This window comes from Grammomys surdaster, unplaced genomic scaffold (genome assembly GCF_004785775.1).
Source record: "Grammomys surdaster isolate TR1022 unplaced genomic scaffold, NIH_TR_1.0 220, whole genome shotgun sequence".
NCBI lineage: Eukaryota > Metazoa > Chordata > Mammalia > Rodentia > Muridae > Grammomys > Grammomys surdaster.
Genome location: NW_021604665.1, coordinates 12,708,202 through 12,735,473, shown reverse-complemented (window position 1 = coordinate 12,735,473; position 27,272 = coordinate 12,708,202). Strand labels below are relative to the sequence as shown.

Genomic DNA, 27,272 nt, shown 5'->3' with positions numbered 1-27,272 from the left:
AGAGAGAGAGAGAGAGAGAGAGAGAGAGAGAGAGAGAGAGAGAGAGAAAAGCTGGGACAGGGTTTGCTTTCTCCTTTGTATTCTTTATTGTGCACTTCTTTTTACCTAATGTCTACCCTGTTCAGACTGTTCAGGAGAACCTTCTTCTGAGACACTCATAGACACACCCAATGTTGTAGTTCCATAATGATCCTAAATCCTCTCAAATTATCAATGAAGATTAACCCTCAGTAAAATTATACTTGACCTCTTTTCCCTCAGTCTCATCTCCATTTTTGTCCCTGAAGTTGTTATAGATAGAAATAACTCTGGGTCATAGTTTTTGACTGTGGAATGGTTGCCATCCCTTCACTAACTGTGGGAGGGCAGACTTGGAGGGTGATAATGACTGGAGTGTAAAAAAGACTAAAGAATAATCATTTAAAAAGTATACTTGAGTGTCTAACATCAATTATTTAATTCATAATTAGAACTGCAGGCTTGTAGACAAGTCTAATCTGCAGAGGCTCATACAGCCTTAAGTACAAATGCCTTTTACACTAAACATATAGAAACAGTGCCAATCGATACGTACAATGTTAAATTTAACTCAGAGTTGTTATTATCATGGTAATAGCTTTATATTCTATAACTGCTCAGAGTTACTCTAAGAAGTTCTCCACCTTAAATCAGTTGGGTAGAAATTTAAGAAACAAATGTAAATATTAAGGGATATTTATTCCCAGAGTATTATTTCATACAATACACAGACATTCTTAATATTAACAATTATACATATTAGAATTGGATATCATATGCCTAAGTTCTTCAGATCTTGGCAGGAGGACCCCCTTTAAATAACTTTGAGTGACCTATTTTGAGTCTCTTGACCTAAATTTTTATCTAATTTCTTTCAGCAGACTCTGCAACTCAATTCATTGCACAATCAACTCATGTGATTATTTTCTGCCTCAGCCTCAGCTCTAATAGATATCCGTCTTTGAGGTCAGTGCTCAGAAACAATACTAATTACATACATTAACACCTAGCATGAAAGCCACGAGGTATCAAAACAAGTACCTTCAGAAATTAGTGAATACATCTGGAGCGTGGATAAATATTCCTAAACTGCTCACTTTCATCACCCTGGAAACATTAAACTTCTGGACCAATTTTGTTTTGATCTTTGCAGCCTAAAATATGATTAATGACACATTTAAAGACCAATTTAATTTTAAGCAGAGAAGGTTGTCTTAGTGTCTTTTTGCAATACATAAAATAAAAAGTGGCAATTTTGACATTGGCCAACTGACAACTGTAAATTAGTGTTCATCAATTTGCTAAGTCAATATGCCATCATGTCACAAGCTATATAGAGTTAAATTAATTTAAAATTTAGCACTCTAATGAATAGAAAAACTTTAGAAAAATTGGCACTCTATAATTATAAGTGTAAACAATATTACCTATTATTTAAATCTGTCTGACTTTCATGTTAGAAAGACCTTTTCTTAAAATATGGTCTACTTAATTTTTCAATCTACTAATACTATTATTGAAGGTCATTTTATATCAAATACATTGAACTACATGGTGCTCAAATTAATTATGATTCATGATTTCTGAATATATCTCTGAATTTTATTTAGAGTGAGATCACCTTTTGAACAAGTATAGACCATCCTCTCTAATGCCTTTAAGAATAATTAAATCTGTTGAAAATCAAAATAAAATAAGATATAAAGGAAGCTAGAATTTGTCCTCTTCCTGCCTACATGACTGGTTCAGCCTTGTCTTTACTTTGGAGTGGAAGTTATAGGCTACATGCTTTTGTAAACTTTTTTTTTAATAATTTATTTTTTCTCAAATTGTAATTCATTCACAGAGAGGTTATAAACACAGAAAGACAGGGTGTGGGGAAGGGAATGACACTGGAGTGTGGATGTTCAGTGGGAATACAGATATCTTTCAGAACCGGGTATTGGTTGGGTGAAGGTTCAGGGGACAAGTCACTATGATTCTGCCTATGACTTGCTTGTCCTTATCTAAGTTGGTATTGTCTGCCAAGGCTACCTATTTACAAGGTCTATGACTACTCAGGCTTGTAAATTTCCACAAAAGCTGCCTGTTTACATTAGCTTATTGCCATCTGTTTTGATGTTTTTCCACTGAGACCCAAGACTTGGTGTTAGTATATATGCATGACAGGCCTATTGCTGATTTTAGGCCTATGGCTGATTTTAGGCCTTCAGTGTGTAAGCAGGGCTGCCCCTGACATCTCCTCCCTCCTCTAAGTATAGAAGGGCTGTGGCAATTCTAATCTTGCGAAGGCAGGGATAGAGGACTGACCTCCAGTACTTGAAGGGAACCTTGTAATGGCATCAGTCCCCCTGTCGTTGTCCAGTGAGGCATGAGGGCCATACCCATCCCGATGTCTTTTTCCTGGAGAAGGGATACTTTTGACATCAACCCCTATGCAGTCAGGCTTGTCCCTCAGGGAACCCAGATAGATATTTTTATCTTTTATTTATATTCCCTTACAGTGCTTAGCCTCACAGCCTAAGCAAGAACTCAAATCACCTGTCAGAGGGGGTTCTGGGTGGCCCCTCTCTGCTTGGTCTAGGGGAAGATGTCCCCCCCTTTTAGGTTGGGTGGAGATGGGTTTTGGAAACACCCTGTATAAAGTAACAACCTCATCTTGAGTCTCATGGTCCTCCATAGCTAACTTATGATAATGTATCTGAGTAGGTTTTGCTACCAAATTATTTATCTGTTGTATCACAGAGTTAGTTTGCCTATTTGAGGGCCAGGACCCAGCAGAAATAAGCAAAAAGAACCCAAATAATGGTCCCAAGACGGGAGGAAATAGGGTTGACAACTTTGGAGAGGCTGCAAACCAATTCTTGTACCAGCATCCATCTGTCTCTTTCTCTCTCTGATTTTTCTAGGGGCCTTCACTGACCTATTTCATACTCTCTTTAACCCTCCTTGTCTTGTCTATGTAAAGGCAACATACTTCTTTAAGGGCTGTACACAGTCAAGAGCTGTATGCAGCCTTTTCTATTGTAATAGAGTAAATCAAGTCTAATAAGGATCTTTACGATTTTAGGAGGTCTCTTCAGACAGTGAAATGAGGGATTTCTTCAGATTAGTGATGTCAATCTCTAGCTGTTTGATGTTCTTGTCAGTGGCCCTTCAAAAGTCTGAGTAGTATAAGATCAGAGGCCAGCATCTGGATTAGAACTTCTAACAGCAGTCATCATGGGTGATTCATTTTTATATAAATTAGCACTCAAGTACACAGTATACTGACAAGAAATTGCTTAAGCAATTTATAAAGACATGCAAGAATGAATAGATTCATTTATATTCTTGACTTTGAGTGTATGGGTATCTGTGAACCTTATCTACTCTTCATTTTTTCCTCAAAGGCCAAAATCATCTCATAAGTCTTTCATATAGGTTTTTGTTCCCAGTCTGAGTAACTCTTTACACATCATATCCCTTTAAATGAAAGTGTTGCCACAAGAATTTTCTGCTTGTTTTATTAACCCGATTTAGAACTTTATCTTTTAAAGAATTCTAAGTCCAGTCAGACAAGCTGACTACTACTTTTAATCCCAGCATTCAGGAGGCAGAACCAGGCAAATTGCTGTGAATTTGAGACCAACCTGATCTACATAGAAAGTTCCAGGTATGTAAGGATGACTTAGAAAGACTCTTTTTCAAAGACCAAACAGAATTTTTAAAAAAATAAGTAAATTATTATGTTTTAAAAGTCAAATTTTAACCACATATACCTTTCATAGACCAGTTTGCTTCATATGACACTGGAATTCTATCCACTAATATGTAAATTTAGGTATCTAAAATTTGATAAAAGGACACTGGACATTCTGTAGCAATTTAGTTCCCTTAAAATGACTGAACAGTTGACTTTCATTATACCATACTATGTAACAAAGCATTCCAAAATCTGATTATTAACATAGATTCAATTATTATTAAAATATGATGTGTACATTTGATGTCTTTAGAATCACATAATAACAACCTGATTAACTCCTTTCAAAAATTATCTCAACAGATCCTGGAATGTTACAGGACAGACTAGTAAGATTAGTTTTTCACGATTCAATTTTGCATGATCTCCTCTAGGACTTGATAACTGTTTTTAGAAAGAGGCCTACATTTAAAAAGACCAAAATAAATGGTGAATGACTTCTTCAGGGATTTCAGGGATAATAATTGATAAAACTGATTTCTATCAATTCTCATCATTAAAACAAGATATGATGTCAAATCAAAGGACTAGGAAGACAGAAATAGCAGTTCTTAGAAGAAGGAGTGCCATTCACAAAGAAGGATACATGGGTTGTCAGTGGTCATCTGATTAGATTATTGATGTCATTGAGAATCTATCAGGTCCATCCTTCAGCAAATCATCATCTCAGGATATACATTTGGGATTGTGATTATTCTTAAAACTGAAGAATTTAGGAAAACTTCAAGCATTTCTGAAGGCTCTCTTAATATTTTCCATTGACTTTACCGTTTCCTAAATGAGTCTTTTATTCTTTATTTTCAAACATTTCACATTGTAATTATACTTGAAAAGTTAGCATTATCTTTATTTCTTCCAGCTATTCAACAGAATAGAGAGAAATAAAACGAAGGTGTTTTGGAATTCGTGAAAGATCCATTTCAGAGTCTATTAGTTGTTCAGTTTACAGTGAATCTACGTGGTGTATGTGGCTATGCTCTCAACCTCTGGTTTTGCAGCCCTTCGCCTGCCATTCCCCTTCTCACTACAGTCTATTCCTCACACATGTCACAGTGAAAATGGCTTTGTGCGCATGTCACTATTCCATGGACATCTGCAAGTTCTTTCCTTATCTGATGACTTTATCTTCTAGTAACAGTAGATGGCTAGTCATTGATGTGCTTGCTTGATGACTTCTAAGGTAATTCAATTGTAGTAGTTGTCTTCAAATTTCTATAGAATTCATGGGAAAAAAATGTTTTGTTTTGTTTTTTGGGTTTTTTTTTTGCAGGAATGGCCAACCTATTGTATTGAGACACAACATTTTCATCTGAAAAGCTGATGATTGAAGATGACTCAACCGATTTACAGAATACCACCAATAATTCTCATCATGTTTTAAGTCACTTTCTAATTTTGTCATAACTATTCTTGGGTTTCCACTGCCACATGCATGCTGGACATGTAAACAAACAAACAAACAACCCCCTCCAAAAAGACCCCTTGATGCCCTGATTTCAATTTAAGCCATGAAGGGCACATGATACAGGTACATAATTAATCAACCAAATAATTATAAAAAACAGATATGTGGAAATTTACTCTGTAGTAAGAAAAGAAATCGACTATATTAATGTATCAATATATAAATAAAACAAAGGGTGAACATTCTCTTAAACAAAATAAGACAAAAAAGCAAGAACACCCTGGGTAGATGTTGTACAGTCTCTAAGAGACAGCAGATGCCAGCTCAGACTACTAAACTCAGCAAAACTTTCAATAAATATAGAGGGAAAAACCCAAGTTATTCTGTGACAAAACCAAATTTAAACAGCATCTATCCACAAATCCACACCTACAGAATATATAGAAGAACAAATCCAATCCAGGGAGGTTAATGACACCCAAGGCATAGGAAAATAATTTCACACCAGCAAAAACAAAAGAAGGGAAATATAGAGAGACAGAAAGACAGACAGACAGACACACACACACACACACAGACACACACACACACTGATTACTACCACTAAATCAAAATGCCAGGAATTAACAATGATATAGCTCTCAATATCAATGGACTCAATTCTTCACTAAACAGATACAATCTAACAGAATGGATGTAAAAACAGGAACTGTCAATCTGGTACATATAAGAATAACACCTAAGGAACAAAAATAAACATTATTACCACAGAGTAAAAGGCTGAAGAAAAAAAAGGTTTCTAAGCAAACAAACACAGGAAGCAAGATAAAGTAACTATCCTTATATCTAATAAAACAGGATTTCACCTAAAATTAATCCAAAAAAAATGGTGAAGGACTTCATATTTACAAAATTTAAAAATAAGCCAAGATAATATAACAGTTCTGAATATCTATGTCCCCCAAAGCAAGGGCATTCACGTTAATAAAAGAAACACTACTAAAGTTTAAATCACACAAGAAACCCCACAAATTATATGTAGTGGAGGATGGCCTTATCAGGCATCAGTGGGAGAAGAGGGCCTTGGTCCCTTGAAGGCTGGATGCCCCAGTGAGGGGGAATTTGAGTGTGGGGATGTAGAAGTGGGTGGATGAATGGGGGCACACCCTCATAGTAAGAGGGGGAGGGAGGATGGGAAAAGGGGTTTCTGAGGGCAGGAATGGGGGAAGGGAATAACATCTGAAATGTACATAAATAAAGTATCCAATAATAAAAAAAAGAAAAACAAACAAAAAATAGATAATGGAACTGACTACCACAGTCGAACATTTGAGACCTTTTGGAAGCAATTTTACTTTGCCCGTATTATTGGGATTCCATATAATCCTCAAGGACAAGGAACTGTGGAAGGGGCCCATGGAACTTGGTGGAAGTATATCCCTGTATACCAGACATTTATTTAAATCATGGGGTTTTTTTTTTGGGGGGGGAGGTTGGTTTTTTTTTTTTTTTTCAAGACAGGGTTTCTCTGTAGAGTCCTGGCTGTCCTGGAACTCCCTCTGTAGACCAGGCTGGCCTCGAACTCAGAAATCTGCCTGTCTCTGCATCCCAAGTGCCGGGATTAAAGGTGTGTGCCACCACCTCCCAGCTAAATCATGTTCTTTTTATTTTATTTTATTTTATTTTATTTTATTTTATTTTATTTTATTTTATTTTAAAAATGGAATGTCAAGGAACTTACTGTGGAGTGTTTATGGCACTCTACAACTAGGCATACTTATGCATAGGTGGAAGGGAAGGATCCACTTACTGGCATAAGGTGTGATCTCGATCAGTTATTTAATATGGGGAAGAGGGCATGTTTGTGTTTTTTTCTGCAGGATGCTGAAGAAGCATGGTGGCTGCCAGAGCAATGGCTGAGACATGCTGATACCAGGACAAAGAATGATGCTGACCTGTGAGCTTGCTTAGTGCCCTAACAATGGGGACTGAGAAGCTGTATTGGACATATATTCCTGACCCGTCATTGCTTACCTACACTCCTGATGGGACAAGCTGCCTTGCCTCAAGTTTTTAGACTTTGTGGGACAGAGAATCAAAAAGAAGTTATAATGACTCTTGTATTTTTCTTAAATGTGACCAGTTATTTGGACTCAATCACGTACTGGTCTAGAAATCAATCCAATATTGGAAATAACAGTCTTCATTTGGAAGGCTGGTTCTGGACAGGTTCAGAGATTTATTTGGAAGTTAGCTGCAGTTCTCTATGATGTTATGTTAGCAAGAGATAAAGTGGGGACAGGATCTAGATTTTAAACAGGTGTTAGTACATGTGTTAAGGCTCTTTCTATTGTCAAGTTAAAATTATTTTGTTTCTTCTACAGTATTTTATATAAGTTGCATTGATAGTACACTTTCTAATTGTGTTAGTGTCAGCTATGTTTATAAGCCAGCTTTTTTTTTATTGCACTGAGTATCACCGAACAATGGTATTCTGAAAAATGCTGGCAAGTACTGGACATAGTGAGTCAGGCTTTAAGCAGAGTCAAGAGAGTAGTGGGCTTCATTATTGCTGGTATAACAGCTTTAATTACATTAATTGCTAGCAGCACTGATTCTGTAATTGCTTTGACACAAGAAGTTAAGACAGCTACTTTTGTAAATCATTTAGCAAAATATATTACTAATGCATTGAATATACAAGAATATTTAGATAGGCATTTTGAAGAACGGATTGATTCTCTTTATCCTATTCAAAATCTTGGAGGGAGATTCAGAGTTTAAGAGTAAGGAGCCATCTTGAGTGTCATGCCAAATACCATTGGATTCATGTTAGTTCTAAAATTTACAGTGGTAGTCATTATAATTAGGAAAAAGTTTAAAGACACTTGCAGTGTATTTGGCATAATTGTAACACCTCTCTGGATGTTTTAATTTGTATAGTGAGCTTATAAATTTAAAGCATGCTGCACTGCTGAACATTAATATGTCAGATACTGTTGATAAAATTACCCAGGGCCTGAGGTCAGTATTTCTATTTTAATCAAGCTTCAAGAATGGCATATATAGCTTGATCATGCTAGCCATTTTTGTCCCGGGAATACTTTCATTCCTGCCCATCATGTGAAAGCTCGTCTTTATCATCAACATGTTGGCAGCTAAAGTATATGGCTTGAATCTGAAAATGGACCTCCAGACAGAGTTATTAAATTAACAGGCTGGCAGGCCAAGGACAGGTAAGATTCTGCATAGAGCCTAACCAACCTAAGACATAGGTGTATTTCTTTTGATATTCTATGATGGGTAAAGAAGGCATTCATGTCAGAACAACCTAAGACAGACTCAGTCTTGTTTATGAAACAAAAAAAGGGGAGAGGCGGAGAGCTTTTGGTGTTGGTTGGCAAGAATCTGACATGGGCCAAGGGCAAGGAAATGGACTGCTTGGCAATCAATATGATGTTGGCTAAGGACAAGGAAGTAAGCTTCAGGCAGTAATCTGATATTAGGCTAGAATGAAGTAATTTCAGGTAGGAATCTAAATATAAGGCTAGAACAACGAAGTAATTTCAGATAGGAATCTAAATTTTAGGCTTCATCAGGAAGTAGACTTCAGACATGGAAATGACTTTGGGCTAGTACAGTGAATTTGGCTCAGATATTTTGTTCATCCTGATAAGCCCTGAGAAACAGTGATTGAGGAAGTGATCACAAGACTTTCTTTAGTGCCTTGCTTTTTCTTTGACTATTTGTGTTTACTGTTTTGCATGTTCTTTGAATATGTGCATCTATTGTATTGTCAGTTCCTCAAGCTAGAACGGACCTTAATACTTACATGTAATTTAAATGGTATAAAAACAAAAAGGAGGAGGGGGTGGGATAGCTGGTTTCTGAGGGAAGGGTTGGTAAAGGAGTGGTCAACTGAAATGTAAATAAAATATCCAAAAAAAAAAATGAAACAAACCTGCATTGTTTTGGCGTAAAAATAGTCAGATTGATCAATGGAATCAAGTTGAAAGCTGAGAAAAAAAGGACAGACCTATGGCCACTTAATTTGTCACAGTGAAGCTAAAACTATATAATTGAAGCAAAAAAGCACTATCAACAAACGCTGCTGGTCTAATTGCATGTCTGCATGTAGAAGAATGCAAATAGATCCATATCTATCACCCTGCACAAAACTTAAGTCCCATTGGATCAATGACCTCAACATAAAACCAGATACAATAATCTGATGAAACAGTAATTGCAGAATAAATTTGAATGCATTGGCACAGGAGACAATTTCATGAAAAAACTCAAGCACAAAACTGCAGAACTTCTGAAATGTAAAGGACATTGTCAAAAGGACAAAACAACAGCCCTTGGAATGGGAAAAGATCTTCTCCAACCCTGCATCCAACAGAGAGCTGATATTCAAAATATATAAAGAACTCAAGAATCTAGACACCAACCAATCAAATAACCCAAATATAATAGAATAAGGTCATATCCAAACAGAGACTTCCCAACAGATGAATATTTGATAGCTAACAAACAGTTAAAGAAATGTTCAATATCCTTAGTCATCAAGGAAATGCAAATCAAAATGAGTAGGAGATTCCTTCTTGTACCCATCAGACTAGCAAACATAAGAAACACAAGCAACAGGATATTTTCGGGAGGATGTGGAGCAAGGAGAACAATGCTTCATTGCTGGTAGGAGTGCAAACTTGTACAACTACTTTGGAAATCCATTTGTCAATTTTTCAGAAAAATGGTAATAGTTCTGCCTCAAGACCCAGCTATACAGCTCCTGGACAGATACCTCAAAGATGCTTCACCATCCCTTGAAGACACTTGCTCAACTATGTTCACAGCAGTTTTATTCATAATAGACAGAAACTGGAAGCAACTTAGATGTCCCTCAACTGAAGAATAGATAAAGAAAATATGGTGCGTATACAGCTTGCAATACTATTCAGCTATTAAAAACAAAGATATTATGGATTTTGTAGGCAGATAGATGGAACTTGAGAATATCATCCCAAATGAGGTAACCCAGACCCAAAATAACATGCATGGTATGAACTCACTTATAAAAGGATTTTAGTCATAACATATAGGAAAACCATGATACAATCCTCAGACCCAGAGAAGCTAAGTAACAAGGAGGGCCAAAGTAGGATACAGGAATCTCTCTAAGAAAGTTAAATAGAATAAACACTGAGTGGAGGAAGGAAGGGAATTCGGTGAAGGAGGGGTTGGAAAGGGAGCAGGAGGGAAAAATGGGGGAGGAAAATGGATAGAGAGAGAGAACTGGAAGTTCTATGAGTGAGGGGCATGTCTAGGATGAGCTATAAATCAACTACAATAGTAACTTCCAGGAATCCAAAAGGATTGCCCTAGCTAAGGTTCCTAGCAAAGTAGGATATGGAGACTGATACAACTGTGTCCTATAACCAGAAATGACATCTAATGGAGGGATTGGGATACCAGCCCAGCCACAATACTTTAGACCCTCAGTATCTCCTACCCACAAGTTGTACAATGGTTAAGTTGGAGCAGAAATTGAGGGGCTCACCAACCAAATATTGGCTTTGCTTATGTCCCATGCCATGGAAAGAGCCCATTCCTGATACTATTATGATATTCTGCTGTACTTCCACACAGGTACCAAGCATAACTGTCATCTGAGAGACTTCACTCAGCAAGTGATGAAAAGAGATGCAGAGACCCACAGTCAAATATTAGGCAGAGGCTGATTAATTCTTTGGACCAGGGATATAAAGGATTGAACAGCCACAGAGGTCAAGGATACTTCAGGAAAGCATACACAATCAACTAACCTGTGCTTATAGAGTTTCACAGAGACTCAATTGCCAAACAGAGAGCATGAATGGATGAGCATAGGCCTAGTGAGCTATATCCTGTTAGTTATCAAAGTTAAATTGGTAGATGCTGTTGTCATTCATCAGTTCTCCTCATTATCCTGAATTAGTAGGATATTTCAGTCTGTGGTATTGAATGATATAGATGAGCTAATGCATTGAGAATTTAGGGAATCTAGATCACAGTTGGGAGTAAATATTTAATTGCTACAGTAGGTCTCCAAAATTCTCTTTAGTAATATTGCTGAAACTCAAATGGAAATAAAATTGAAAATATGTGGGTCTATTGGAGGCCGCTGTCTCAGATAGGATTGCAAAGAAGCTTGTTGATCAACCTTATGAAATATAAACACATTTTCTGTTGATAGAATAAGTGCCCTTTAAACCTCATATATTAAAGGCTACCTCTTTTACATGGTGCCACTGAGAATTGCAAACTTTGGGAAGTGAATTCTTAGGGAAGAAAGTTAGAGTATGAGGCTGAATCTTTGAAGATAATATTAGGATTCTGGCCAGACTTTTTCTTTTCTTATTGCTTCCTAGCAACCATAAAGTGAGCAGCTTGCTCAAGTATATATTTCTGGCCATGATATGCTATCTCATCGCAGGCCCAAAGATGATGAAGTCAACAAACCAAGGATCAAACTCCTTAAACCAAGAGTGTCTCTACACTTTGTGGGATATTTATCTCAGGAACTTTTAAAAACATGAGCGGAAAGCTCACTGATATATTAGTATAACATTACAATAAATGTTATTATTCTAAACTATATGTTAAATATATTTATTTGATAGTGGCTTTTTGTTTTAATTTCTTTAAAAAAAAAAAAAACCTAAATGTGCCAGAAAAACTATGAGTATATTTGGATATAAATCAAACAAAATTATTCCTAAAACTCCGTTTGCCAAGTTAGATTCTGATTTCATTATTTTATTCTAAATTAAAATAGTATCATATACAAATACAATATGATATAATAAGTTAAATTCAAGTTAAATAAAGTAAATTGAAATTCTGTCTTGTTCTGAGGAACTGGGTCCAAAACTATGTATTTTGTATGAGGGGGAATTGAAAAGTAGAATTTCATGCATTTCAAAAATATTTCATCTTTCTTCAGTGTATATGTCACTGTATTATCTACATGCACTTCTAATTTTCTGCTATTCTAAATTCATATATATATATAATTCATATATATAATTCATATAATATATGAATAATATATGTAATTCATATATATGTCAGTAAATAATTCTAAAATGTAGTTAAAAGTGACATAATAAATATTTAACTTTGTTGACTATAAAGTGAATGTATCATCTTTGATTTTTGGAAAGAAAATAAAAGAGGTGGTTTATAATAATGTGGCTTATATGACTCTGTTCACTCAATCTGAAAATTTAAATTAAAACTTTGTGTCTAAAACAACAATATGTATACTCCTAAGGTTGAAAACAGAAATAGCATTGTACCTTCCCTATCTCTAGTAATGGACTCATTTCACCCACTGGAAAGAGACTTGCTCAGAGGTCTCATCCTCTACTTATTCCACTTTTCTATTATATGATTGGATTATAAACAACAACTCTTTGTAATGTCACTGTATACTTACTTGTAGGTGTTTAGAAACAATACACTTAAGTAATACATTGTAGAATCTTCAAAAAGGTGAGCATCATTGGAAGTTGAACTTTTACTCCTAGGGCTATGTTATTAAGAAATATGCATACATACATATGTGTATGTGCATGTGAATGTGTGTGTGTTTATGTGTGTATAGACTCAGGTACAAGACTATTCCCAGCACTCTTCATAAATATAAGAAAGCCAATAAATGAAGCTAGGTAATGGTTTCAGTGAACTATGAAACACGAAGCTTTACAAAACCCTAATGATATAATTATCAGGTCACAATATGTTAATTTAATAAAAGCAAGCTAGAAGTGAGACAACATTAATTCATCCTAATGTTTTATTTTATAAACACATACATCTACACACACACACACACACACACACACACACACAGACTAACACACACACTAAAAATTTGAAAAAAAAAACTATATATGATGGAAATTCTGTCAAATGCTAGGAAAAATAAAATAGCATTCATTTGTAATTGTCTTAATTTCCAAATTTAATTGAATAAACACACATGACGTTTATAAGCAGAAAATAGTTATGAAAGTCAGATATATTATCTTTAATTTTTATTCATGACCCATATATACATTTATACAGGCATTTAAGATTAGAGATTGGAAATTGTTGACTTGACAAGAGAATGTTCTAATTGCTTGTTTGAAACATCTTACGAGAAGAGACAAGGGCCACCTAATAAGAAAATTTGGCTGATATTCAATGAGATATGGTTAATTTTGTAATGTTTGACAGATTCTGAATTCTTTGGATGAGCTCTAATTAAGTACCTTACTTTGACACTACCAGGAATATTATCATTGTCTGCAAACATTTCTTCTATTGTATTATTTTAGCATTTCCTACTCATGGAATTATTTTATTTGAATAAAAAGAACACTAACAATCACCTAGCATTCTCCTATCTTTTTCTCTGTTGTACATGTTATACTGTATGCACATGGACATCTGTCTACAAATTTTCCTGTAAGTATAACAGGTGAGGAAGACAATGCTTATGCTCACATTTCAGAGAATATTTAAAATATATGATTAGTCCCTTAATGTAACCATGCATACTAAACCATAACGAATATATTACATATTTAATGTACAAATAACTTACAAATGTCTTGCTCAAAGTACGATCACCAATGCTTACCTCAGCAACTGTCAAGTGATAATCGTTCTGTCGAGCTTCATTAAATTAATACATCACTCAAAAGCCTCTAGTATCAATTAGGCAATTAATAGACAAAGAAAGTGAATCAGGGCCCATACCCATTAACTATTTAGAATATAGACACAAATCAACTACATTTTTTTAATAAAAGAAGTTAATATATTACTTAAACTTCTACAAATAACATAGAAAAAATATATCTCATGATATTTTTACTTGCATATTAAACTATTAAAATAATACTGACAAGTTTCAGGGCAAAATGTCATCACATTAAACTTTTGAGTTACTATTGATTTATTGTGACTGCTTTACTCAACTGAACATCATTGTTAGTTATTTGGTATGTTGTATTTTTACCTATGTTAACCCCAGTGTTTACAGGAAGATGTTTTCACATGAAAAGAAATTCTCAAAAGGAGATCATATCCAGACATTTAAAAGGTCTGTAAATAAAATAATAATAAATTTGATGCATTCAAAGATATGCCAATGATTCCTGAAACTTTCCTGGCCTTTTGTAGCTGTTTTACATTTCTTTTTGGAAAACAATAACTTTCTGCATTAAGTGAAAGAATATGTTGTTGCTAAATCAATTGTTCCTGCTAGTGAAAATGTACATGCCAGAAAATCTCTTATTTGTTTTTCTGTATAATTCCCGGCAGCAAAGCCATTTTTATTTTAAACTCCAGGATCTTTTTGACAAGAAGGCTAGCTATAGATTTATTTATTTTCTTATAATATGTTTTTAATGAAATGTAATTACATCACTTTTCTTCCTCTCTTTTCTTCCTCTCTTTTCTTCCTTCTTCAATTCTCATGTCCCCCCTCCCATTCTCTAGTTAATATTTTCCTCTTTATTTCTGAATGTGTATGAGTGCATGGGTGTGTGTGTGTGCATGAGAGAGAGAAAGAGAGAGAGAGAGAGAGAGAGAGAGAGAGAGAGAGAGAGAGAGAGAGAGAGAGAGAGAGATCTGTCATAGATTAAGGATTCTATGCATCTGCACAACACAGGCTGAACCACATAGGCTAGACCATTAATATACTCAGTGCTGATAAGTTTCCTAAGACTTAACAAGAAGCCCTTCCCTCAGTGTTCCATACACAAACTGCAAAGAAATGTTTTGCATGAAGTAACAGCAATGAGGAAAGAGGCAGCATGTCTGTATAGCACATATATCTCAATACTGTGCTAAGACAGCTTCTTTAAGCACATATGTCTTTGCATATTCTATCTTTTTTTGAAATTATTTATTTTAGTTTTTGAGATTATAATATAATTACACTATTTCGTCCTTCTTTTTTCCCTTGCAGTCTTCTCACATACCATTCCTTGCTCTTTCACAGTCTTGACTTCTGTGTGTCTGTGTGTGTGCGTGTGTGTGTGTGTGTGTGTGTGTGTATCCCAAGGAGTACATACATCTACAAAATCTCTAAACCTGAAGCTCAGAGAGCATTGTGCTACATCTTTACGCAGTGTGAAATCATACTTTGCAGGTCTATTAGGATCAGGGATTCACAGTTTGCAATTCAAGAGTCTACTGCTCAACAAACATCCAACCATCACATGGTTTAAAACGTCTTTCCGTAAATCAACAAAATTCTTCAACAAGAGACTTACAGAAAATCTAATTTCTGATCTTCCCTTCCCTTTACTACTGTGTACTGACTAGAAAACTCACAGAAAACAGAAGGAATGGATAGACTTGTGTTTTGCACCTCTGCTTTGTTATTGTTTTTGTTCTTGTTTTGTGTGTTTTGTGTGTTGCTGTTTTTTTTTTTTTCTTTTTAAGAAGGCTATTTCATTGGAAGAACACATAGGTTGGATAGGTTGGCCTGACCACCCTGTTATTTCAGAGTCTAGACTACAAACCCAGCAGTGCACCTGGAGGATCCATGACTCCAGATACAAACGTAACAGAGGATGGTCTTACTGGACAGCAATGGGAGGGGATGCCCTTGGTCCCTTGGACGTATGATGCCCCAGCCTAAGGGGATGTTAGAGTATGGGCAGGTGGGGGAGCACAATCATACAGGCAGAGGTGAGGGAGGAGAGAGATGTGGGATGGAGGGTTGGTGGATGGGTAACCGGGAAGTGAGATATCATTTGAGATATAAACAAATTGAATGATTAATGAAAATTTAAAAAATTAAAAACAGTGCTATTCCAATAAATCTATAAGAGTCCCAAAATTTACAAAGATACTTGTAGCAAGTCACATGAACAATATATTATCCAGTACTCTTAGATACATGTGAAGGTGAAAGCAACTTTGAAATAATGTACACATGACATCTTGAATAGAAAATGCCTAAATTCTCTGACCACACATTCATATATTGACATTTTACATACATGATTATTACTGATGGCTTCAATAAATGTCTTGAACTTCAGGGTTTTTTTTTTGTATAAACAAAGATTGTTTTTCGGCTATGTACTAAAATTTCTATCTAATTGCCTCATTGTTAGTCATCAAAAAGAATGTAAAGCAAGAATGACCTGTTTGTCCTCAGCTTAAACTGTGTCATGAAAATTGCTGTGCTGACAAAGTTTTAGGAAGAGTGGTTACATATTTTATGAGCAGCATTAGACTTAAAGAGTTAACGAAGTGACCTTCCCAAAATATCTCTGTTAATAACATCTAATTTACCTAACAAAATTCTTGAATATGTTCTAATATATAACTCAGGAGATGATTATTCTTTTTTAATTAAATTATAATTTCTAATGACTCATGGTATTTGTACAACTAATGGGACTATAGTATATGGTATACAGTATCCTTGTTCATTTTTTATTAGAATGTTTTCAAAAAATGTGGCATTGTTTCCAAATAGATCAGGGAGCATAATCATATGAAAGTGTAAAAATATTGAGAAAATTAATTGAATGCTGGCAAGATGGCTCATCCAGTTAAGTGCCTGCCTGGCAAGGATGAACACCTGAGGTCGGAGCCCTAGCACACACTAAAAAGTCAAGTATTGCAATGTGTCCTTTAAAACATGGTTATGAGAGAAGGCAGAGACAGGGGGTTATTTAACCTAGCTAAACTGAAGAGCTGAAGGTTCACAGAGAAGCTCTGTCTCAAATACTAAGGTAGACAATGGTAGAAATCACTCTGTGCTGACTTGTGGCCTCCACACATAAATCTAAGACCATCTTCATGGACACACATGTGCACACATATGCATGCAACAGAGAGAGAGAGAGAGAGAGAGAGAGAGAGAGAGAGAGAGAGAGAGAGGAAAATCACTTTAATTCTTGAGGAATTAGAATGGAGGAATTTCTTCCTAAAGCCTAAAAGTAGTACAATCAAAAGACAGATTTAAACTGAGACTACAAGAGACAGTAGTAGTCAAAATATATCTGGAAAATACTTAAAGATACACAGGAAAATTGAGGTGGAACCTTTTTGAAAACTAAAGGCTTAAAATACACATGGGAGTTATGTAGCATCAGGGAAAGGAAAGTATTAAAAGTTTGTGAGGAAACCTAAGACAGAAAAATAGACAATGAAATCCTGGAAGAAATATTCCTGAAAGAATACATCAAAGTGTTTTCCTATTGCAAGACTGAAATGCACAGTAGCTAAGTATTTCTCATAGCCAAGAAAGAGTAAAAACAGACTTGGGAGTTAATAAAAAACTAAATAGGACATATACATAATGATTTATAATTATATTTTTGGTAAGTCTGAAAGAATACAAAATACAGTTTCTTAACATCTATCTGTAAAATGGTGATTAACAGCAACATTAATTTGTACACCCAAAGATAGTAGACTAGAGTACATACAAAACAGTCTGGTAAGAATATTGATCAACACAGTGCTTTAATGAGCTTTACTACAGTTCTAGAAAGTGAGTAAGAAAATTTTCTTTGCCTAATTTTAAAAGATCTCAGCACTGGCTTCAGAAAATCTTTCAAATATTCATTGCTACTTAAGAATGAGATCGCCAAAAGTATCAAGAAATGAAATGACAGATAGAAACTTAGCAAGCCAAGCAAATGATTCATATAAACAGTGGATCGGGACTTTATAAGAAGTTTAAAAATCAATGGTAGAATTAGCAATGTTTAAAGATGGTGATTGAAAATATCTAAGCCAATTAGGAAAGAGGAAAGTTATACTACTATATTTAATCTTACATTATTAATAGAGCATATTATTTTTATTATGTTAATAGATTCATCATCTTCTTCTACATAAATATAAGCCAGGGGAATCATAACTTTTAAAATTGTAAAAGTTAGGAAATAACTAAAAAATTTGGTGAAATAGAGACTGGATAGGTAGCTCATTGAATACTTTGCTTCTGTGTATGTATGAGGACCTGAATTTTAGTCTCTTGGAAATACATAAGGATGGGCTTGGTAGCCTGCTCCTGTACCTCCAGAAGAGGAGAGGGTTGGATGGTCAGAAATAAAAGAATTCCTGGGGCTTACAAGCCAGCAGTCTTTTAAGAACAGTGGACTCTCTTAATGATTTTTAAAATTCAATCACATTTTATTCACAATAATAATAGATGCAAATGAATTTAGTTCATTATCTAAAAGACAAAGATCCTGGGACCACACAGAGCAAACAGGAAGTTGTTGATACACCATCACAGTATTGATATTCTTTAGAGAAATTTTTAAACTGAGAATACTGTCAATTGAATCTTTCAATAGAAAACCATGAGTAAATGCTAGTAAGAAAATGGGCAATAAAGAAATACCATTGCCAAATCAACCAAGTTCTATGTATATTTATAGAAATTGGCCTTAGTTGCCCAATACGCAATGTGTTGGGCTGGTAAAATATGCATCTCTATTATCACTTCATTCACTTAATATTTTAAAATAGTATTTTTATTATATACATATGTATGAGCAAATTAAATATATGCACAGTGTATGATAATGAAGAATAAAAAGACCATAGAAATCTGTTATTATTCCAAGATTATTTTAATATTTTTCCATATTTCGATAGAGAAGGTGATGTTGCACGTATCCTGAAATTTAGCACTTAGTAAATCTGATTGATGGGAGTAGTGATTCACAAATATAACACTCATACAAATATACAAATATTTAAATTTCCCACTGCAACAAAAATGTATACATAGTTTCATTGTATAGAGGCAGTTCATTGCTCCCCCAAAAGTTAAAACATCTAGCAACCAAAACTGTTGTGTAATTGTGTAAAAATAGAGAAAACATGAAAAAATCAAAATTATATATTCAATATACAGTATCTTAAACAATAGCCTACAATACAAGCCTAATTTGCTCTTTAAATTTATAATAGTGACCAAAGAAAATATTTCATTAAAATATATATAAAATCATTCATATGTATATGAGCTATTTAGGGAGTAGAAATGCTTTATTTTAAGAAATCTGTTATAATTTCAAAGTTATTATAGCTTTCAGTTCCATGGACTACCTTGTGAGCTTGTATCGGTCACTTTTCTGTTACCATGATAAAATAAAGACCAAATCCAACTTGGGAAAGAACTTTCAACTAACAGATTCAGAGAGCTATTCTCCATTACACCAAGAAAGGCATGGTGTACTGACAGTAGCACGAAATTTACTGGTCACATTTCATTTGCACAAAAGAAGAAAAGAGAGCAAGAAGGAAGTGGGGCTAGGCTATAAACCATCCAAACCAGCAACTAGCCACGTACTCCTTCCAACACCTCCTAAATGCTCCATAACCTTCCCAAACAGACCCATCACCCAGGGACTAAGTGTTCAAATACAGAAGACTATGAGGGGAATCTTGCATTCAAATCACAACAGGACACAGTTACTTTAAAGTTAAAATAGTGAAAGTGAACAGCAATAAAAGTATAATGCAGAAAATTTTGTAAATTTCTTTGTATAGTAAAAGTAGTTATAGTATATTCTCATTCTAGTTTATGCTTTGCTTTTAGTGTCAGAAAATTAAATACACTCTCTTGGTCAGGTCCAGTTGCTCTTTGGATATACAATGAAGCTATTTTTAGCCTGTATACATCCACATATAAGTGTCTCTAAATCTTTCCACAGTGTTCTCATAAACTCTATTTTCATTTCCAGTTTGGTGATTTGCACACCAAGTTTAATTTTCAACTAGATACTCAATACAATTGATAAGATGATTATTACAATTTTCATTCTGTTCATTGTTTTACATTATTTTTACTCAATTGCTTCTAAACCTAATGAACAAATATGATGGTAGTTGTAATAATATAGCCATAATGAACCAATGAACACAGACAGAGCTTATTAATTGCTGGGCTTTCTTCCAAGATATTTTCACAAATTAAGGCATTTAATTCTCTTCACAATACTGTGAAGTCGATACTGTTATTATCTCCGTTATAAATGGAGAAACTGAAGTGTATAGAGGTCATTGCTATGTTGCAATAGGTACAGAGAAAGGAAGGTGCAAGTGGCAATTGAAATCTAAGTCACATGTTCAAGAATTCTGCTCTTATTTTGTGCTAAAATGCTAAAGCTGACCTAGAACCAATGATGCTTTGTCTTAGCTTTCCCGATGACCAAATGCTGGAGTTAGAGACATACAGACATATACCATCATGACAGCAACGTTCAACATTGAACACTTGTATGCATGCATTCACACTTGCAATCACACATGGGTGCACACACACACACACCCTCAAATTCAGGTCCAACAGCTTCTTCTGAGACAAATCAGAAGAGTCACAATTTTGGAGAAAAATCTCATGTAAAAATACTTTCAAAACTTAGAGTCACTACTGGAAACTCAAAAAATGAGGAGATTTTTATTCATGTCTTGTTCTACAGAAACAATGAAAAGACAGAAAAACATAGTGATAGTGTTTGGAAAATACAACCCAAAATAGACAAATTTTTCTGACCCCAGAGACAATATTCTTGGGCATAATGCCAAACACACAACCTGAAGTAGATTTTCATTGTTTCCAAACAAAGAAAATACATACTTTTAGAGGAGAGAGGAGAAAATTTGTCAAGATTTTATTTATTTTGTCTTTGTTAGATTTTACTCTTTTATTTGAGATAATATATTTGACAACTTGCTGGATTGGGAGATAGAAAGAGATAATGTAGAGAGAGGGAGAGATTTGACTCCAAGGAACTATATAGGGACCTGTAACTGACTGAACTGACGAGTGGGAGAATTACAATTTCCCAGAAAAAAAAAGAAGATGACAAATTTGGCAGTTTTTTATTGAAGATATAACCTTATATTAGTGTTCTAAATACATAAGTATTGCACAAGAAATACCTAAGGTCTGGATTATTTTCAAAGAGATGAATTCATACACAAGGTAACATTATTTACATGAATTGCTATGAAATTCTTAAACGGATTTTAAAATTTCTACAAATTTATTTTTCTTGGAGCATTTCACATCAAAATTTTAGAGAGAATGCTTCCATATGTCTCTTACACTTGTGTATGTGTTGTGTTTCCCATCATTATAGCCTTTATGCATAGTAGGTATGAACATGGTTCATGTGAAATATCTGTAGGGTATGTAAGCATATGTAAATCCCACATGTACTTTAGCGATAGTCTGGTAACATTAGGGTTTATTCTTAGGATTGTTGACAGTCTAGGAGTTTTTACTAAAAACAATCCTTGTTTTTTTTCTAAATATCTCTCATGAACACATTTTGACATAAACCAAAAGAAAAAGGAAAAAATAAACATTGAAAATACCTATTTTAAAAACATAAATCTAAATAATGGTAGCTTCAGTTTATGCAAAGTGGTAAGAATTTACTCTGATGCAGTTTTAATATCTCTAACCATAATCTTCCTGTATGTATTTTAAAACAAATATTCAAAAGGCAAAAGAAAGGGTCAAGTGATAAAGAAAACCAAAATGTAGAGAAGAATAAAACCATTTCAGAGATGATCACTGAAATAGAAAATGTAGCAAACCATTTGAGATAACAAAGGGAAACAAAACATAGTGCAAAGTTGAAAACAAATTTGAATAATTTTATAGATAAAAAAGATGAACAGATAAGATACAACATTGTCACAAGTGGTGATCCAAAAGAAAGAAAAAGATAAAAGATAAAATGCTTAACAATTAGTAGATTCATGATCAGGAGTATCAGATAGACACACTAAAGACACGAATTTAGCAAACCTGATGGAATGTAAGAATCATATTCATATATCCTCCAAAACCTCAGCAATAGAGTTTGGAAAGATGACTATTTTCCAAATGAACCAGAGTCATTTCTTTCAGTGATACTGGGACACACACCCTCTTATAGTACAAATATACACAAAACATATAACAAAAATGGAAAGAGTTTACATCTTCTTTAGTTATATTTGAAATGGTAAAGATTAAAAAAACATTCGAGTCTAAATGCTACCTATTAGAATCATAAAATTTCTGATATTGATTTCTCATTTTGCACAGGAAATAATATCTAAATAGCTTGAAGATTGGAATACGTCTACACATTGATCTTAATTTTTATAAAATTAACATCTAATAGCTTATATTAGAAAACATATTTATGACTTTAATATTAATTAACTATATTAAAATCAGGGGGGATTTTTACTTGACCATTATGTACTTAATATAACCTCAGTATTTTTTTCAGAGTATCTGCATTGCTCCCTTGAATTTATATGTAAAAGCATCATTATAACACTTTTGATCAAAAAAAGATTACAAAAAGTTGTAAAATAATCATAAGAAAACATTTCTTAGGCCAACTATGGGAATATTTTAAGAAAAAATATGAATGTTAAATATTATGCAATCATTCATCTGAGAAATACAAGTCATATTCAACATTAACTAAAACTTCTGGATAACAACTCTTTATATGTGATATTAGTAGTAGTGCTTAAAATATGTATACATTTATGAAATTAAGACTGTTTTATTTAAAAATGATAACTTGTCTTAACTGTGTAAAATAAAATGATGTTCAGGCGCACAACGTAGAATGAAGTGGTGACTGTCTAAGTGTCTAAAGATATATTTCGGAATGTGAGACTCAACCCACCCAAGAAATAATGGTGAATTAGTATGTAAGTGCTTGTTGGTAAAATGTTAGCTCTTTCAAATTTGAAATGAATCCAAAATAAAAGTATGATACTTACTACAATGTCAATAATAAATATATCTGAAATTAAATATATATTTATCAAAATATTTATCATAATTGATCATAATTATATTATATATCATAATATGTATATGTTATTATAGTCATTTTGGCGATGTTTGTTATTGACATATATATGTTTGTGTATGATGATTTCCATTATTATCATAATTTCTAGAACAGTCTTAATATGCAATATTGTTATTATTATGAGTCTCAATCTAGTATGTTTACGTGTTCTTTAAATTTATCTCTTTTACAATCAGTTCGCCTTTGGATCATCCTATCTATTTCCTGTGGCTCACCATATTAGGTTTGAGAATTAGCCTAAGTACGAACATTAAAATTTTCTATACCCTATTTGAGCAAAGAAATAGTCAGGACTTAACATCAACCTTCTACATGATCTCAGAGGCTCAGATGTTGAAGAGGAAGTTTTAGGAAGCTAGATAGATGTTAGAAGGTCTAAGAGCATTAAGGATGAACTACTCCTTCCTAATCTACAGCTTATAAAAACAGGACTAGAACTTCGGGGCTCTGCTTGTTAGAGGCGCATGATCTGGGTCACCTGGACCTGAAAGTATACATGACATCTAAACTGCCAAGAATGTCCTTAATTGATCATTGTCTCAGCCTGTTTCAGAGGCTATTGATCTTAGAAGGCTATTGTATAGCAAGTGGCTTTACAAAGTAGTTTTTCCTCCCACCAGCATCAATCCAAATAGGTCTGTCAATCACCTAGACAAAAATAACCATCCAAAGAAAGTTGTCAGTTCTACAAACTTTAGATATAAACTAAAATCCATTTAAAGCACAAATGTGTACAACGTATGTCTGACCATTGCTTCCTTCTCACACCATGAGAGATTTCTGTTCTCCAGATATCCACTTAGGCACTGGCCATAATCAACCAATTGAGAGTACCTGCTATACTTACTAATAAATGCCATCTTCCCTCTACATTTCACTTTGCATGTCTTTTTAATTCCACCCCAAGAGATCACATAGAGCAGGCATCTTAGAGGAGTAGCAAGCAAGATTCTGTTGACAATGATATGTAATTTGAAAACTTGTTAATATTTAAATATGCATTAAAATGCATATTTTGAGAATTGGTTAATATATTCAGTGTGTATTAAAATGACTCTAAATCATTATTTTTTCATAGTTTTTGTTCATAATTATAGAGCTATTTTTTCTGAAACCAGTACTTCTCTTACAAACAAATCCACACCAGATATTTTGCGACTTTACTCTTCATTTTACTTCCTTTTTGTTTTCAAAATGTAGAGTGCAATATAATTCTTCCACGTGGATATCTGTCAATCATTGACGATATCATCGCATTAAGTACTCCTTATTCTTAGAAATAATGATCTATTATAGGAAAATATTCTTTATAAAATACCTCTATCCTCATGTCATTTTATTATTAGAACCTTTTGCATTAAGACATAACACCTCAGGATTGTTATTTTAAGGAATGGGATCTCTCTTCAAGTCTTTCATATATAATTTGGTTATGATAAAAAGTACTAAAGCTTATGCTGCCACATTCTACTTTACATGTTGTCAGTATAAATACATAGCTAAAAAAAAACCTAAGTGAATATTTCATAATCCCTTCCTCCTGTAAGAAGAATAAAAGGTGCCCATCCAGTCGGCTTTTATACTATTTTCTCTCACTAAAAGAATAGAAGCCTATAGTCGATGTACTTCATATTGTCTTCACAGCATCATTAGTTTCTTTGGGATGGGAAGGGGAAGCTCAGACTAAAGGTGTGATCATCTGCTAAGTGACCAAGTGAATTTGATTTCATTAAAGAAAGTTACACACATCCCTTAAAAATAAAATTATGACAGTTCACTAGAAATGCTCAGTTGAAGTCAGAAACACATTTAAATTTAAGTGGTGAGCTCCTTACTAGGAGGTGATAACTTATGCATTTATATAGCCTCATAGAAAGGCCTTATATAAAAGTTTCTTGATTGAAAATCCTTATACTGCATAGCCATGATTAAGCTAAAGAAAAAAATCTGTGAAACATGAAACATGAAATGTCTCTGTATTTTTGTTTGCTGTACAAATAGTGCCAGTATTTTTGTGGGCATATGTTTGTTTTGTGGAAATGTACATAGACATTTTTCACATGTGGGGGAGGGTGTAGAAAAAACTGTGCTCGAATATCTTATTTCATTGTAGTTTGTTGTGCATATAAATTGGTGACATATTTCAATAACAATTACATTAAAAGATGATGAACAAATCCATAACATAAATGAAAATTGCCCAAAACAAGGGTTTCAACTGCCAACATATGGTTCCTTGGTTTATAGATACCTTTGAGAAACACTGTCACTGTAGGACAACATTATGTGCCCCTTATTTTCATGATGGTTTTGTACAATGCCACTGCTCTCTCTGTTTTTTTTCCCTCAATATAACTTTGCCATAATGTTTGCCATTCTGTGAATGCTTCTCAGAGGACATAGTCAAGATGCTGATTATTTAAACTTTAGTAGTTTTCATTTGGAGAAAGAAAACTATGAATTCCAATGTTCCCCAAACCTCCAATGTTATCGTATCACGTTAACATTGCAGCCATATATAGTGACTAATCTCAGCACTCTGCAAAGTTTTGTTCCCAAGTCATCAAGTTCTGAAACTTTCATAAAGTATTAAAAGATCCTTATCATAACAGGCTTAGCTGCTGTGAATGGAGAGAAAAGACGACCCTACAAGCTATTATCTGTGAGCTGGGTGCAACCAAAATGTCACATGAAATTTGGTGCACCCATTTGACCTCCACTGTAGTGTTTCTCTCATTATGAAAGCCGTCCCCCAAGAAAGTTTTATAACCGTTCCTTTAAATTATCTGCAGATACTGCAAACCCCACCCCTTAGCCACTGGAGGAAAAAAAAATTGCAGTACACATCTTCCGATCTGCCGTTACTGAAAGGGTGTGTAGCTATCGGAAAGTACTAGAATTAGCACTGTCATCCAGTCTTGCCCGTTAGTTTTACTGCAGCAAAGACTAGTGAAACACTAAAAAATATACCTGTGGTCTCACTTTGCCTGGTTTGATCTTGTCTCCCCCATACAGATTCAATACATTTTTCTCTCACAGGGAATAAACATATTTTAAGCATCAGCATTATAAAAGCACAGCATCAATGAAACAGTTACCACACACACACACACACACAAACCCAGCGTTTACCTGTTTTACTAATACAAAGAGATTGAAAGCAAGAAAAGATGCAGCTTGCCCAGCAAAATTCTCATTGCAGCAGACAGCGCAATTCTGTACTTACGGATCTTACCAGGGAAATGTCTCGGGATCTTTACAATTTTTCTGCAGAACTCTGTCTGGAGCCCTCAGTCAGGCATGCTGTGCATCCAGGCAGAACCAAGCCGTATGGAATGTCTATGCAGCTGGGAGATAATGGGACTCTTTTTCCCAGCTGGGACTGCAAGCCTTTTATCCACTGAGTATTGCGTGGCTCCTCTCTGGTCTTAAGCATGAAATACGCTCCTCTCCTGCTGCATTCCTGACGGAACCTAGACAATTAGTTCTTGAGGCACATGTGCAAAGCTCCCGTTTGGAATATTCAAAGGGAAATTTCTCTCCACACTGAAAGGCAGTTCTGTCTTCCTCATCCTTCACAGACTCAGGCAGCTGGGAGCAGCTGCCATTCCAGTGGCATGAAAGATTAAATTCACCCCCCCCCCATTCTTTGACTAGATATAGTCACTCCTGTTGGGTCATCAGAAAATCGCTCTTATTGAAAAATGGGTCAGACTAACTACTTATTAGGTATCCAACAGGAAAGGAAGTAGGTTTTTTTTTTCTTCTTCTGCATTGTCATTTACAAGCAAAGATTAAGCCAGTCAAGGGTCTGCCGATTTAAACAGTGTTCAAATGTAAGCTTTCTGAAGCATGCCAGCAGCTCCTGGTGCTAGTTAAAGTGAAGGGAAGGGGGAAAGGAAATCAAAAGGCTATCACTAAAACCCTTCTAAATTAAAAAAAAAAAAGAAAGAAAAGTGGGCTTCTTAAAGGTGGCAAATTACATAAAGTAGACTCAAATAGTCCAGAGAAACAGTGTTGTTCTCATAAACAGCTTCTTTACAGTTTCCTGGGAGTTTACATGTGTTTGCATTACAGCTCTGCTTTTTCTTTTCTTTCTTTTTTTTATTGTTTTTTTTTTCACATGGAGCCATCTGATTAAACTTTTTAACATATCTGTGTATTGGTGTGGTTTCTTGAAGGG

The 27,272-nt window shown here is 34.5% G+C and overlaps 1 protein-coding gene across 3 annotated transcripts in view; it reads right to left on the bottom strand.

Annotated features, from left to right (window-relative positions):
* The window catches only part of LOC114625675 (contactin-6), a 358,006-nt gene extending 331,218 nt beyond the window's left edge, over positions 1 to 26,788 (bottom strand). For 2 of the 3 annotated variants that reach the window (XM_028773030.1, XM_028773034.1), the window contains exon 1: positions 26,325 to 26,788. The gene's annotated coding sequence lies outside the window, so the exon portion shown is untranslated. The remainder of the gene's footprint in view (positions 1 to 26,324) is intronic. The other variant, XM_028773029.1, reaches the window with a different exon arrangement.
* Positions 26,789 to 27,272: the final 484 nt, after the last annotated feature.